The sequence below is a fragment of the Schistocerca cancellata genome, chromosome 4, assembly GCF_023864275.1.
Source record: "Schistocerca cancellata isolate TAMUIC-IGC-003103 chromosome 4, iqSchCanc2.1, whole genome shotgun sequence".
In the NCBI taxonomy this organism is placed as follows: Eukaryota; Metazoa; Arthropoda; class Insecta; order Orthoptera; family Acrididae; genus Schistocerca; species Schistocerca cancellata.
In genome coordinates, this window is record NC_064629.1 from 814,095,973 (window position 1) to 814,111,944 (window position 15,972).

Consider the following 15,972-nt stretch of genomic DNA (forward strand, 5'->3'; position numbering starts at 1 on the left):
AATCCTGCCTCGGGCATTGATGTGTGTGCTGTCCTTAGGTTAGTCAGGTTTAAGTAGTTCTAAGTTCTAGGGTACTGATGACCTCAGAAGTTAAGTCCCATAGTGCTCAGAGCCATTTGACCCATATTGCGATTTCTGACACAATAACGTTGAAATACCACAGCAGCATGCCCATTACTTAACCTTTTCTGCTCACAATTGACTGGCCGAATGCACATCTTCTGCTGTTTAAAGTTGTTAGCTACAGCTGTCACCGTAGTTACAGCGTTCATTGCGCTTGTATGCCTGGAACAAACTCAGTCTGGGACAATGTATACTCCGTTTGGTCCTATTTACTTTAAGTCCTCTCATTTTAGCACCGTGCACTAAGCAGTAAGGTCGTCCTGAATTTCTGATAGAGATTCTGCTATTAGATCGTGTACATGTAGCTTCTGTGAAACAGTTTATGATCTGTCTGAAGAGATTTCTTTCTTTCCATAATGACACACGAAGCTGACGAAATGCGGAAACCATAACGATTATTCTTTTACAAAAATGTACAAGAACAGACACCATTTTGATCCACCAGCCTCTGTGAATTAAGACACAGGGTTTTCATTTAAATCACTGGGGAATACTGAAAACTTGTGCCGGACTGGGATTCGAACCCGGTCCTCCTGCTTACTAGGCAGATGCGCTGAACACTACGCCATCCGGACACAGTGTTCATCGCAACTGCACGGACTACCTAGCACGTCTCCCGCCATACCCAAATTCTCAACACACTGTTTTGATCCAGTAGCCACTAAGAATTGCCAACGGCCTTGCCACAGTGGTAACACCGATCCCTGTGAGATCACCGAAGTTAAGCGCTGTCGGGCTGGGCTAAGACTCGAATGGGTGACCATCCAATCTGCCGAGCGCTGTTGGCAAGCGGGGTGCTTGTGAGACAAACTGAGGAGCTACTTGATTGAGAAGTAGAGGCTCCGGTCTCGTACACTGCATACGGCCGAGAGTGCTGACCACATGCCCCTCCATATCTGCTTCCAGTGACGCCTGTGGTGAGGATGACACGGTGGCCGGTCGGTTCCGTTGGGCCTTCATGGCCTGTTCGGGCGAAGTAGAGTTTAGTTTTAGCCACTAAGACACAAAGGACTTGCAGACATTGGCTGCGAGTGGGCGTTGATTTAAATCAACGGGGAGGGTTGAAAATTTGTGCCGGACTGAGATTCGAACCCGGACCTCCTGCTTAGTAGGAGCATGCTCTGACCATTTCACTGCCAATGTTTGTAATTCCTTTGTGTCTTAATTCATAGTAGTGGCTGGACCATAATGGTGTCTGTTCTTTTGGACATGCAATGTGTCCGAATGGTGCAGTGGTCAGCGCATCTGTCTACTAAGCAGGAAGCCCGGGTCCCAATCCCAGTCAGACACAATTTTTCAACCTTCCCCATTGATTTAAATCAATGCCTACTTGCAGCCAATGTCTGTAATTCCTTTGTGTAGTAATCAATATGACGTATCCAGAATGAGATTTTCACTCTGCAGCGGAGTGTGCGCTGATATGAAACTTCCTGCAGATTAAAACTGTGTGCCGGACAGGGACTCGAAATCGGGACCTTTGCCTTTCGCGGGCAAGTGCTCTACCAACTGAGCTATCCAAGCACGACTCACGCCCCGTCCTCACAGCTTTACTTCCGCCAGTACATCGTCTCCTACCTTCCAAACTTCACAGAAGCTCTCCTGCGAACCTTGCTGAACTAGCACTCCTGGAAGAAAAGATATTGCGTAGACATGGCTTAGCCACAGCCTGGGGGATGTTTCTAGAATGAGATTTTCACTCTGCAGCAGCGTGTGCGCTGATATGAAACTTGCTGGCAAATTAAAACTGTGTGCCGGACCGAGACTCGAACTCAGGACCTTTGCCTTTCGCGGGCAAGTGCTCTACCAACTGAGCTATCCAAGCACGACTCACGCCCCGTCCTCACAGATTTACTTCCGCCAGTACATCGTCTCCTACCGTCCAAACTTCACAGAAGCTCTCGTACGAACCTTGCTGAACTAGCACTCCTGGAAGAAAGGATATTGCGGAGACATGGCTTAGCCACAGCCTGGAGGATGTTTCCAGAATGACGTATTTAATATGACGTATTTTAATAAGATTTAATTTCTGATGCGCAAAATAGGTATCACAGACACTGGTAAACAGTATACGTGCAGGAAAGATAGTAGTTGGGTTGATTTGGGGGAGGAGACCAAACTGCGAGGTCATCGGTCTCATCAGATTAAGGAAGGAAGTCGGCCGTGCCCTTTCAAAGGAACCATCCCAGCATTTGCCTGAAGGGATTTCGGGAAATCACGGAAAACCTAGATCGGGATGGCCGGACGCGTGATTGAACCGTCGTCCTCCCGAATGCGAGTCCAGTGTGCTAACCACTGCGCCGCCTCGCTCGGTGAACAAAGCAGTGCTGGAGGAAAACCTGAGCGGCGGTGTTACACTTTGGTGAAAACGGCGTGAGAAATTAATAGCCGGCGACGACAGACGGCAGAAGCTGGCGAGCCGCCACGCGCCGGCGGGCAGAATGGACGCTTTCGTCAGCGCCTTCCGGCAGGCGTCACTCCGGCCGGCCTGTGTAAATGAGCGGACAGCGGCGTTCTGTGCGCCGCCGATAACCTGTCACACAACGCCCGCAATCGGAATGCGCGGATCACAATACGCGGCCGTCGGCCGGCCGCCGTCTTGCGGCGACTTCATTAGCCGCCGGCCGCCGGCTGCCGCCACAAAAAGTGCCGCATTTTATCCATTTACTCGGGCCAGCGCTCCCCTTCATTTCGGAAAGGGCGCTGCTGACCGGCACAATGAACATGTAAATCAGGAAGAGAATGGTCCGCCACCGCGTGTGAAGCGTCGTTCCCCGTGGCTGCGCAGCGCGCCCGATAGCCGCGCGGCAAATTGGGGCACCCGCACAATGGTTATGGCACTATGCGTCCGAATGAACAGCGTGGAAAGGCCTCCTTATTCGGTCAGTTCCGACACGGGATAATTCGGAAGAATCTGTTGTTGCTGGCAAGCGGAGAATATTCCTGGCCACTGCACAGGTTACAAGTCAATAAACGTTTGTGGATTTGATAATATGTACAGTTCGAATAAAAAAAGACAACCGTTTAGAAGTGTTTCCCATTTACAACAAAGTTAAAATTTCTACCATTCTTACAAGGGAACTCCCTATTGTACCCCCCTCCCATTTGATGGTAAGTTGCCCCATTGGATAGCCCGTCATAAACTAAACACAAATCAAGCATGAAAACATGAAGAAGGTGTACTAAACTGTGGGAAAAAGGAGAAAAATGAAAGTGACGATCCAAATTTAATAACTGTCGCGTCGTGGTTCTGTGGTCGCGGTGTTGGGCACCGACATGCGAGAACCGGGTTCAAATCTCCCTCATTCCTTTTTTTTTCACAAAATTACGAACTTTCCGTCCGGTCATTGACGTGTCCGTTCGCTGTATTTAAATTTCTGTCAGTGTCGTGGCGTAATATCACTTTGCAACAGCGACATGTAACGAAGGGACTTTCAGACGGAGGTTCGAGTCCTTCCTCGGGCATGGCTGTGTGTGTTTGTCCTTAGGATAATTTAGGTTAAGTAGTGTGTAAGCTTACGGACTGATGACCTTAGCAGTTAAATCCCATAAAATTTCACACGCATTTGAACATTTGAACTTTCAGGCGTACTTACCTTCTATTTGTTCTACACATGTACTACGTTATCCCTCTTCCGTTCCAAATATGGTTCAAATGGCTCTGAGCACTATGGGACTCAACATCTTAGGTCATAAGTCCCCTAGCACTTAGAACTACTTAAACCCAACTAACCTAAGGAAATCACACACACCCATGCCCGAGGCAGGATTCGAACCTGCGACCGTAGCAGTCCCGCGGTTCCGGACTGCAGCGCCAGAACCGCTAGACCATCGCGGCCGGCTCTTCCGTTCCGTTTCGGAAGTTTTGACTCTTGATATCCTTCGTAGTAACATAGTTAACACCCGTTTATTTTTTTGTTTTCATTTCTGTGAGAGGTCTATGCGGCATCTCACCTGCTCTCACTATTCATCATAGAATACGAGTCAGACGGCCGCTGTGGCCGAGCGGTTCTAGGCACTTCAATCCGGAACCGCGCGACTGCTACGGTCGCAGGTACGAATCGTGCCTCGGGCATGGATGTGTGTGATGTCCTTAGGTTAGTTAGGCTTAAGTAGTTCTAAGTTCTAGGGGACTGATAACCTCAAATGTTAAGTCCAATAGCGCTCAGAGCCATTTGAAACAATACGAGTCATGCGGTAAGCATATATTACCGTCGCAAGTAAATGTGTTGATCCAATAGGCCACTTTACCGCTAAATCTATGCGATGGGAAGTTTCCTTGTTAGACAATTTGCTTCCGGGAGACGGGCATTCATCTCCCATTTCCAAGGTATGAAGACACCGAACCACAGCAGTGACATTTCGAGACTGACTAAACCGGTGTACACTAGCAACTGATGTCATAAGAAGAAATCGTCTGCACTAATTTTTACAATTCGTGATTTGTGTACAGTGTTTGACTCTATCCCTATCAGTCAATTATTTCCAACCAGGGGATCCACGCGAAATCTTCGCACTTCTACACATGTACTACGTTATCCCTCTTCCGTTCCAAATATGGTTCAAATGGCTCTGAGCACTATGGGACTCAACATCTTAGGTCATAAGTCCCCTAGCACTTAGTTTAAAGTAATGACAGTATTTGGGGTAAGTGTCGTCGATAGGACAAAGGTAGTTGTACTGATGTAGAAAATAAACATATTTAAAAATGAACCGAACGACGTGAAATGGTTCAAATAGCCCTGAGCATTATGCGACTTAACTTCTGAGGTCATCAGTCGCCTAGAACTTAGAACTAATTAAACCTAACTAACCTAAGGACACCACACACAGCCTTGCCCGAGGCAGGATTCGAACCTGCGACCGTAGCGGTCGCTCGGCTCCAGACTGTAGCGCCAAGAACCGCACAACGACGTGAAATAATCCTCATGAATTTTGTGATACATCCTTGTACATACATTTCCATGCATTATTGCTTGTAATTTCTAACTTTCGACCGTCGTATTTACCTGTCGTTGAAGATAAGTTCAGTGAGAAAGATTAATATAAAATAGAAAGAAGAAAAGAAATGCGAAATTTATAGGTTCTAACATGGTGTTCGTTTCTTACCTGGTATATAACTAAGGCCACAATAGCATTTAACTGTAGTTTGAGATTTTAATTGCACTTCGTACTTCATATGCACGTTAGGCCGTAGTAGCAATAGGCATGCATATTTGTTTAGAAAAGTCAGCTTGTATGACAGGCAGAGATAATGGACTACTGTAATGATCACTGTTATTATCTATGACACTGCTGTACACAAATTATCCAGTTAATAAGTACTTTAAAACAAATGAAACGATATTTGCAATCAGGTAATATGAAAACGGAGTCTCTTATTCGTTATTAATAAGTTAGCTTCGGACAATACAGATATGAAGCTGGGCATTCATGACACCCTTTGCCAATGATAGTTAAAAGTCCCTTATTTGTTAAAAGTTTGCCGGCCGGGGTGGCCGAGCGGTTCTAGGCGCTACAGTCTGGAACCGCGCGACCGCTACTGTCGCAGGTTCGAATCCTGCCTCGGGCATGGATGTTTGTGATGTCCTTAGGTTAGTTAGGTTTGAGTAGTTCTAAGTTCTAGGGGACTGATGACCTCAGAAGTTAAGTCCATAGTGCTCAGAACCATTTGTTAAAATTTTCCACAATTAGTTTGCTGAGGATAATTTAGGTTAAGTAGTGTGTAAGCTTAGGGACTGATGACCTTAGCAGTTAAGTCCCATAAGATTTCACACACATTTGAACATTTAGTTTGCTTAGAGCAAAATCGGTACTGAAGAGATTTCTTATTTTGTCTGTCGCTCTTTGCTTGCAACACATCTGTGTAACACAAAGTTAAGTATTGAATTTCTCATTTTACAATAAAACTCATTAATACGATTTGTTTGAATGTTGTCTAGCGATCCGAGAAAGCAGGTTTCCTAGACACCCCAAATTTGACGACTTGGCGGGATTTAACAATTATATAACGCAGCTATTATATTCATGAAGAAACATGTATTACAGGGTACCGAAGATGCTTTACGAATGCTTACGGCACAAAACAAACAGCTATTATTTATCTGCATAGACGGACTACAGCTCTTAGAGTATAGTAGCAACTAAGGAAGGACGGAAAGCATAACGAAATGGCGATTCTACTTCAAATTTTCTTGAGGGCAATACGTTCTAGCGTTCTGACTTTTACACTCGGATACGATTCAGGTGCTCCGAATGAATAAACAAAACGGCACAGGCTGCCGAATAGAACAGCGGGGGTATTTACGAGCCGTCAGTAAAAACTGCGCCCTAATGCTCACTCTCCTCGCATTCGTCTTTCTCTTTTTGTGAAACTTTTTTTGGTGAGTGCTTCGGATTACAAAGAGTACGTGTTATTACAAGGATAAACGTTTCCTGAATGAGCCGCTGCCCGTAACCGTTTAGTAACTGACCCGATGCCTGATTCATTAATCACATGTAAATGTGAAACGTCTCTTTATACACTTGATAATAGTACGTCCGTATAATAACTCGTGTAATTAAAGCAGTGAAAGAAACTATTTGGTTTCTCCTTTTGGCGCGCAGTGAGACTGAGCCGAACCTAAGTGTCTCCCGCCGGCAGAGGGCGCGTTGATAGGCGCATTATCTAGCCCGTTATCACCAGCGGCCAGCCACCACCGTGACCAATTTCACTCGCCTGCTCCTCAATGAATGACCGATAGCCGTGGCGCACGCTATTAAGCTCGAAACAAGGGGCGCTCGCTAAGCCTCCGCGGCCAACAATCGGCGAGTTTGCCAGGCGCACATTTCGCCAGTTCCTGCACTGGGCCCACCGCTGCACTCCCAATTTCTCTTTCAGCCCTTCAAACGGGTAAAGGGGCATAATCGATGCATTCGGGCAACGATATCGCACCCCGGCAAGAAGAGTGACACAAGTCGAAAAACGGCCTTTTTTAATTTACGTCTGAAACATACGTGTGGAATTCCCCAACGCGCACGAATAGTATAATGGAATTTACTGCCGGCATACTTACTTGAAATTTAAAAGCAAGCTTATGCTATTTCAATACAAGTTTTATAGAATAGTCAAGTTTTCTCAAGTACTGCATTTTTGTGTCACTGTTCTCGCCGGGGTGCGATATGCTTCAACCTAGCGCATGGAAATAAATATTTTGTGACCAAACAGACAACCGAGGAGGCAATATCATACTTTAAAATTTCGTACTTAAAGGCAGCAAAAAAGTTAAAAATATCAAAGGTTGTCTATCCGAAAGAAAAACAGAGTTCAACTTTGTCATCTTTTCTTCTCGACTTTTTTTACTCAAAGTAAAATTTCGACTTGAGACATGAAATACTTAAAATGTAATCTTCTTATTAGAGACTTTTTATCAGCTCAGACGCAATAAATACATATATAGACGAGTGGTTTCGACAATTTAAATTGCCATCTTCAAATCATCTACATATGAAGGACGGGGTCAGGGTATTTCTCTGCCTCGTGATAACTGGGTGTTGTGTGATTCCCTTAGGTTAGTTAGGTTTAAGTAGTTCTAAGTTCTAGGGGGCTGATAACCATAGATGTTAAGTCCCATAGTGGTTGGTTGGTTGGTTGGTTTGGGGAAGGAGACCAGACAGCGTGGTCATCGGTCTCATCGGATTAGGGAAGGATTGGGAAGGAAGTCGGCCGTGCCCTTTCAGAGGAACCATCCCGGCATTTGCTTGGAGTGATTTAGGGAAATCACGGAAAACCTAAATCAGGATGGCCGGACGCGGGATTGAACCGTCGTCCTCCCGAATGCGAGTCCAGTGTCTAACCACTGCGCCACCCCGCTCGGTAAGTCCCATAGTGCTCAGAGCCATTTGAACCATATGAAGGACTTATTTCAATAGTGGTACAAGTCCATTTTTGTTCATTCTGAGATACAGAGTCCTAAAGATAAATGAGCGCTGAAAAATCTGCAGTTGAGATATCAGAAATATTCAAGAATATATACTTGAATATTTCTGGTATCTCAACTGCAGATATATACTTGAATATTTCTGGTACCTCAACTGCAGATTTTTCAGCGTTCATTTAACTTTAGGGCTCTGTATCTCAGAATGAACAAAAATGGACTTGTACCACTATTGAAATACGCCCTTCATATATCAACCATTGTACATCTCCTAGAAGTGAACTGTCATCTAGTCATAAATATATTTCGGAGCAGCTCCTTGAAGAAGACACACCAGTGTAACGTCATATATCATACGATAAAATCATTCTCGTGCTAAAAAAAATTATGTTAAAATACATTTGGTTCACGGGATATTGGTTCAAATGGCTCTGAGCACTATGGGACCTAACATCTGAGATCATCAGTCCCCTAAAACTTAGAACGACTTAAACCTAACTAACCTAAGGACATCACACAGATCCATGCCCGAGGCAGGATTCGAACCTGCGACGTAGCGGTCGCGCGGTTCCAGACTGTAGCGCCTAGAACCGCTCGGCTAGACCGGCCGGCACGGGATATTGTTTGGTGTCTCTGTACTGACAGCTGATGGCAGAATGTTTAGCCCAAGGGTGGTTTTTATTATATATGACGTTGCATTGGTGCGTCTTCTTCAACGATTTGCTCCCATATGTGTCCATGGGTAGATACCAATGTACTACATGGAATGGCACAATGGTTCATGTGTGTAGATAATCTGAAGATGGCAATTTAAACTTCCGAAACTAGTCGTATATGTACGTATTTATTGCGATCTGGGCAAATAAAACTTTTCTAGTATGCAGATTACATTTTTCAAATTCAGTGAGCGCTCATCTGCTGTCAATGTAAAAGACACGAGAAAATAGTGTATAATTAGTGGAATTTGTTGCAGTACGCAACTGATTTTAATGTTAAAAGCTATTGACTGGACTGATAAGTGTTCCTACAAAGGTATTAATGCTACTTACTGAACAGCAAAAATAAAATTCTAAACTGAACCGTGTGCCGGTTCATGGAGCGAAGTGGGCTGGTTGGCCTTGTTGCCAAGATGATAGGCGAAGCCAGAGGATGCCCATTGTTTTAGTTGTTTATTGTAGCTCAAAGGTCTGCGGAAGTTCGCCGAGCTGTCAATATAACAGCTACACTTCCAGTGCAGGCGTGATGATTACAGCCTTGTGGCGCTCCGACACTTAAATGTTCTTAGAAAAAGAAATGCACGAGCCGGCGTAGTATACGAATAGGTATTTGTTCTAATGTTATTTCGTTAATCACTTCGACATCAATTTCATCTTCAGTTGTGACATATCACGCTGTTCATTACATCTTCTTCATGAACCCAGCAGGGCAGAGAGAGGTTTATTCAGCAGAGTTTGTATCTTATATGCGGTGAAAAATTACTGATATACGAATTGTTTTTCTAAAAAAAGAATATGCTAGTAAATCCATTCGATAGCAACAAATTGGCTCTTTAGAGATAATAATTTCCGAAGAGCACTATACGATACTTGACTCGGCTTACACAGGAGAAAGGTTATAGCTAAATTTGCAGTGGTATCACCAGCGAACTCAAACGAATTACTTTGTGACCCTGTATTAGAGCTATATCCTCTTGTAATTAACGATGTTCCGACGATGGAACGTGTTTCAGTTTTAATTACATAGCCAGATGAATCCACGATAACAGCAAAGCCCGTTTCTACCATATCCATTTATTTGCATCCACTTTAAAAACTGTATTGCCTTCACTAGCAGCACGGCATTCACGAGAAATGTTCCCAAATAATGCTTTCTGCACAAAAATCGGAGAAAGGGCATTTAAACTTACGTGGAATCCAGGCAGAAGGTTGCACTGTATTACAACAGCGAGCACAGTGTCTAAATTAACTGTGGTCCAACAGCGGCAGCTCTTGCCAGGAAAGTTGCAAACTACTTTGCGCTGTAACATCTTCTAGCAGCAATAATTCGAGCTGTTCAGCGCGATTTAACACAGCGGGTTATAGTAAGTCTATGAATGAATGAATCATAACGCGTTACTGCTAAGCACAGCGTTTATTATACACCTTGCATATTATTCATAATTGACTTATCTCACCGTATTTGTACATCTGATGCACTGTACACTTTAAAATTTCGTATTTTATGATGTAAGATTTGCATGCCATAGCTCCTCATTAAGAAGTAGTGAACCGTGGATAGTTTATTGTAAAACTTCGGAATCAGTACAGAAATGCAACTTCTTTGAACGTTTTATCTAATCTTATAGGCAGCAAGATCAATAAATAAAGAAGATGGGAATACTAGTGTTCAATGTTCCGTAGATGTCGAGGTCACTGGCGACAGCACAAGCTAGGATAGAGCAAGGACTCAAAAGAAATCGTATGTATACTTTCCGAACGAATAATCCAGGGATTCTCTTCTTAATCAATTTTGGGAAACCACGAAAAATATAGACATGGATGTCCACAGGGGAATTCAAATCCCACTCCTCCCGAATATGGATCTAGTGTTTTCAGCATTGCGCCACTCCGCTAGATATTACAGAAAGAAGGTCAGAAAACTTTTAAGCGGGATTGGGGAATGAGGACTTGTTGCACAGCGCAACGCGCTGTTTTCTTCGGTAGGTGTGGTATACGTCAGAAAACACCATGAGGGCATCTCTGGGAAAGAACCAGACATGTCGCTTAAGAATTTGCGCTAATAAGGCTGCACCACCTTGTACAGTGTATGACAGTCGCTGTATCCAAAAATACTGGCGCGGGTGCACTGTAGTCTTCTTATATCGTTTAGCTGTTTTGAGGTGCCGAAATCGCACAAATTAAAAAATAAATTAAAAAACGGTCAGAGGCCCTTTTTCTCGCGCACACACATCTCGAGTCACGTAGTCGCGAGGAACGAATTAATGAATTTTTGTACATCAATCATGGCTCACATATTCATTGTGAACGAAACGTGTGAATGACAGATGAGGCTGCCTGAACAGTGCGACCCTTGCGCTAAGCTACCGTGTTGGCTTCTGGCTGTCTCGTGTGTGCTTCTCGCGGCTTTTTGTCACGTGCTTAGCGATACAAAAAGAGCTGGCGGCGTCACGTCCGCCTGTTTCCGAACTAAACAAAATACGCACGCCAGTCACAGAAATAGTCTAAACTGGAACTGAAACACGGGAGGGCAAAAACGCTTTGAGCTGTAACTGGTGACCGCTGGCAATTTCAGAGCTTCGCTGCAAGCTTCAGCAACAAAAGCACGTCTGTTATCTCGAAGCATATTGTACGCAATAAGTTTCTACTATCAGTTTGCAGCACACACAGATTCAGACACCACTGATGCAGCGCCTAGAATCATGGGCGTGGTCTACCACAGGCAAAATAACTGTTGTTTTCTATCACTTTTGATAAAGGCAGAGGACAGGAACATTATTTCGAATTGAAGGATGCCCACATCGTTGGCAAAGGCAGGACTTGAAAGATTAATTCATGAATGTTTCTTAAAAGATCTTATCCTGTAAAATAAATTTTTCAGTCGCTATACAGGGTGGCCAGAAAAAGTCTGAAAAGCTTGTAAGGGTATTGTAGTGGAGGTTGTGCTGTGAAATATGGGAAATGACTGTTAAGAAAAATACTCATACGTAGCGCTGTTTCCGATTTAATCAGGTGTTGCGCGAGTAAATGGTTCAAATGGCTCTGAGCACTATGGGACTCAACTGCTGAGGTCATTAGTCCCCTAGAACTTAGAACTAGTTAAACCTAACTAACCTAAGGACATCACAAACATCCATGCCCGAGGCAGGATTCGAACCTGCGACCGTAGCGGTCTTGCGGTTCCAGACTGCAGCGCCTTTAACCGCACGGCCACTTCGGCCGGCCGTTGCGCGAGTAAAATTCTAGCACGTACACGAGTAGAACTAGTTTAAACGCTCATTACCAGTTAAAATGTGCCTTTTTAGGAAGTCATAAATTTAAGCTTGGAAGTCATAAATTTAAGCTACGTTTGTTCTATTTGAGGAAACCAAACGAAGAACACGTTTGACGACACTGTCTCTGGCGGGCTGCTTGAATTTGCGAGCGCGATGACCTGATCGTCTAACTTCAAAGCTAGATTAAATCGGAAACGGCGCAACATATCGATTTTTTCTTTAACATTTATTTCAAAAATGGTTCAAATGGCTCTGAGCACTATGGGACTTAACATCTGAGGTCATCAGTCCTCTAGATCTTAGAACTACTTAAGCCTAACTAACCTAAGGACATCACACAAATCCATGCCCGAGGCAGGATTCGTACCTGCGATCGTAGCAGTTGCGCGTTTCCGGACTCAAGCGCCTAGAACCGCTCGGCTATCGCGGCCGGCTAACAATTATTTCACAGCACAACCTGTCCTGCCACACCCTTACAAGCTTTTCAGGCTGTTTTTGACCACCCTATATAGTAGAATTCCACAATTTAGCCGCGCGGGAGCGCTCCCTCGGGCAAGGGTGTGTGTGTTGTCCATAGCGTAAGTTAGTTTAAGTTAGATTAAGTAGTGTGTAGGCTTAGGGACCGATGACCTCAGCAGTTTGGTCCCACAGGACCTTACTACAAATTCCCAAATTTTCCACAAGCTATACAAAGTCTACTGCAACACTGAAATAAAAGAAGCAGATTAAATTTTCTCAATTTGAGAGTCTCGAAGGGCGATCTGTTTTAATTGTTAAAAACCATTCAAAAGCCGACATCGCATAAAATATTTCTTTATTTAAGACAACAGTTTTCTTTGCTGTCATCTTTATGTCTTAAACATCTTTTTGTTGTAAAATACGTTGTGTGTGAGGTGCAGCGTAAAATGAACGTGTTTTACAACAAAAGGATGCTTAAGACATGAAGATGTCAGCAAAGAGAGTTGAAACCGAATGTCTTAAATAAAGAAACATTCTATACGATCTTGGCTTTTGAATGGTTTTTAATTTTTTTAAAAAGCAGAGTTTGTTTAACTTTTGAGACAACAGGTACTCAGAACCCTAACTGGCAAATCCCTAGAATGAAGCCCTTTGCTTTAGCTACATTTCAAGTGTGCAAGATTTTAGCTACTGGTGATTTAAAACTGCAGAAACTAGTTTATTCTGCATATTTCCATTCGCCAGTGAGCTAAGGAATTTTCTTGGGGGAAAGTCAACTTACAGGGAAAATATTTTCAGGATATTAGCTCTAGAACATCCCACAGAGACCTCGCCGAAACATTGGTATTTAGGCAACTGATTCACATTGCATGTATTCATTAATGCCCTTTGTTGCCGCCGATATTTCACGTTTCTAAAATTAAAAAATTGTGCAAACTATGAATATAATACTAGCAGCGAGCCGGCAATTGTGACCGAGCGGTTCTAGGCGCTACAGTCTGGAACCGCGCGACCGCTACGGTCGCAGGTTCGAATCCTGCCTCGGGCACGGATGTGTGTGCTGTCCTTAGGTTAGTTAGGTTTAAGTAGTTCTAAGTCTAGGGGACTGATGATCTCAGATGTTAAGTCCCATAGGGCTCTTAGCCATGTGAACCATTTTGAACTAGCAGCGAAATCCATAACTAAAATGAGCTCAAGAGTCATTAGTACAAAAGGGAGTCAGATACCTCAGTAAATGTGTATACAACAATTTACCTAAGCGACTTATGGGTAATGTGGTAGAGCTTACAACTGAATTAAGGATCTATATTTTAGGTAACTCGTCCTACTCCAGTGAAGAGTATTTTCACTGAAATTCTCAAACTCTTGTGTTTATTTTATTTTGCAATGAATATTAGCCGTGTAACACAATAATACTTCATGACCTTCAGAGACTAAATATGTGGTGTCACCGCCGGACACCACACTTTCTAGGTGGTAGCTTTAAATCGGCCGCGGTCCATTAGTACATGTCGGACCCGCGTGTCGCCACTGTCAGTGATCGCAGACCGAGCGCCACCACACGGCTGGTCTTGAGAGACGTACTATCACTCGGCCCAGTTGTACGGACGACTTTGCTAGCGACTGCACTGACGAAGCCTTTCTCTCATTTGCCGAGAGATAGTTAGAATAGCCTTCAGCTAAGTCCATGGCTACGACCTAGCAAGGCGCCATTAACCATTTCTAGAGAGAGTCTCACTTGTATCATCAAGAATGCTGTATACAAATGATGGATTAAAGTTAAGTATTCCAGCAGCTACGTACTTTTCTTTATAGCATTCATTGCGTATCCTGTTTCAGACCTAACGCCAGCCGGCGTGTGTACACGCGTGCCTTTCGGTTACCCGTCACTGTGGACTGGCTGTCTTGTCAGTCCACTACAAAATAAAATGTACTTTTTTTTATTTCCTTCCGTATTCCTGCGGCTGCTCTCCGTGGGATTCACGGAGTACGTCTGCTGTGATGTAAATTTTTAAAAAAGAACAATTTTTTCGTTCTGAATTAGCTACTGCTGCGGATTTCTAGTAACGTCTCGATAACGTTCCACAGCAGGAGGAGAGGCAACTGGATAACACGGCTGTTTCGTATAGAAACAGTGTCCACGTCAGCTGCTGCAGCTCGCAGTCCTGTGGCGAATAAGCAAGTGCGCCGCGAAGTGGTCAGCTGTGCCGCAGTGCGCATGCCATCACCCTGCTAGGCCTCGTACAACAGCTCAAGAGAGAAAATGTGCGATGGCGAAACAGTAATTGCAGCCGGAAGCTCATGCGGCGATTGAATTTTTGCGGTGAGGCGTGCGAGTGCTTTAGGCTGACCACGTGACACGGCGCGCCGAGGACGTCGGCCCCGAACCAGCCTGCGTCCACATGCCGGCACCCGGGGCAGCTATAACAAACCTCCCAGCATTTTTCAAAAATGGTTCAAAAGGCTCTGAGCACTATGGGACTTAACATCTGTGGTCATCAGTCCCCTAGAACTTAGAACTACTTAAACCTAACTAACCTAAGGACATCACACACATCCATGCCCGAGGCAGGATTCGAACCTGCGACCGTAGCAGTCGCGCGGTTCCGGACTGAGCGCCTAGAACCGCTAGACCACCGCGGCCGGCTCCCAGCATTTTTCAAATCCCTATATCATCGGAGTTTGTCACAAACGTATTGATTCGACGCGAGTTACTGTTACGGTCCTTTAAACCAACTCTTTGAATCATAGATCTTAGATTTGCTACTTTCAGGTTAGGTTAGGTTAGGTTAGTGTTTGTTAACGTCCCGTCGACAACGAGGTCATTAGAGACGGAGCAGAAGCTCGAGTTAGCGAAGGATGGGGAAGGAAGTCGGCCGTGCCCTTTCAGAGGAACCTTCCCGGCATTTGCCTGGAGCGATTTAGGGAAATCACGGAAAACCTAAATCACGATGGCTGGAGACGGGATTGAACCGTCGTCCTCCCGAATGCGAGGCTACTTTCAGGAAATTAATAAAATGATTACTCTCGAGGGAATGATAAAAAAAGAATAACTCCACAACCGTACAGATACACTATTGATGACAAACAGCTGCAGACAGTTTCCGCCCTAAAATATCTAGGCGCAACTATCCAGAGCGACCTTAAGTGGAATGATCACATAAAACAGATTGTGGTTCAATTGGCTCTCATCACTATGAGACTCAACATTTGAGGTCATAAGTCCCCTAGAACTTAGAACTACTTAAACCTAACTAACCTAAGGACATCACACACATCCATGCCCGAGGCAGGATTCGAACCTGCGACCGGAGCGGTCGCGCGGTTCCGGACTGCAGCGCCTACAACCGCTCGGCCCCACCGGCCGGCAAAACACATGGTGGGAAAAGCAGACACCAGACTCACATTCATCCACGAAAGAACTTGCTTATAAGGCGCTTGTTCGCCCGATTCTTGAGTATTGTTCATCTATCTGGGATCCCAATT

General features: G+C 44.5%; 1 protein-coding gene and 1 non-coding gene across 2 annotated transcripts in view; both read right to left on the reverse strand.

Annotated features, from left to right (window-relative positions):
- The window catches only part of LOC126184802 (ephrin-B1), a 551,947-nt gene that overhangs the window by 489,064 nt on the left and 46,911 nt on the right, over positions 1–15,972 (reverse strand). The gene's annotated exons all lie outside the window — the stretch shown is intronic.
- Trnat-agu (transfer RNA threonine (anticodon AGU)) lies at positions 626–698 on the reverse strand. The gene has a single exon. It is a non-coding gene; the product is annotated as a tRNA-Thr (tRNA).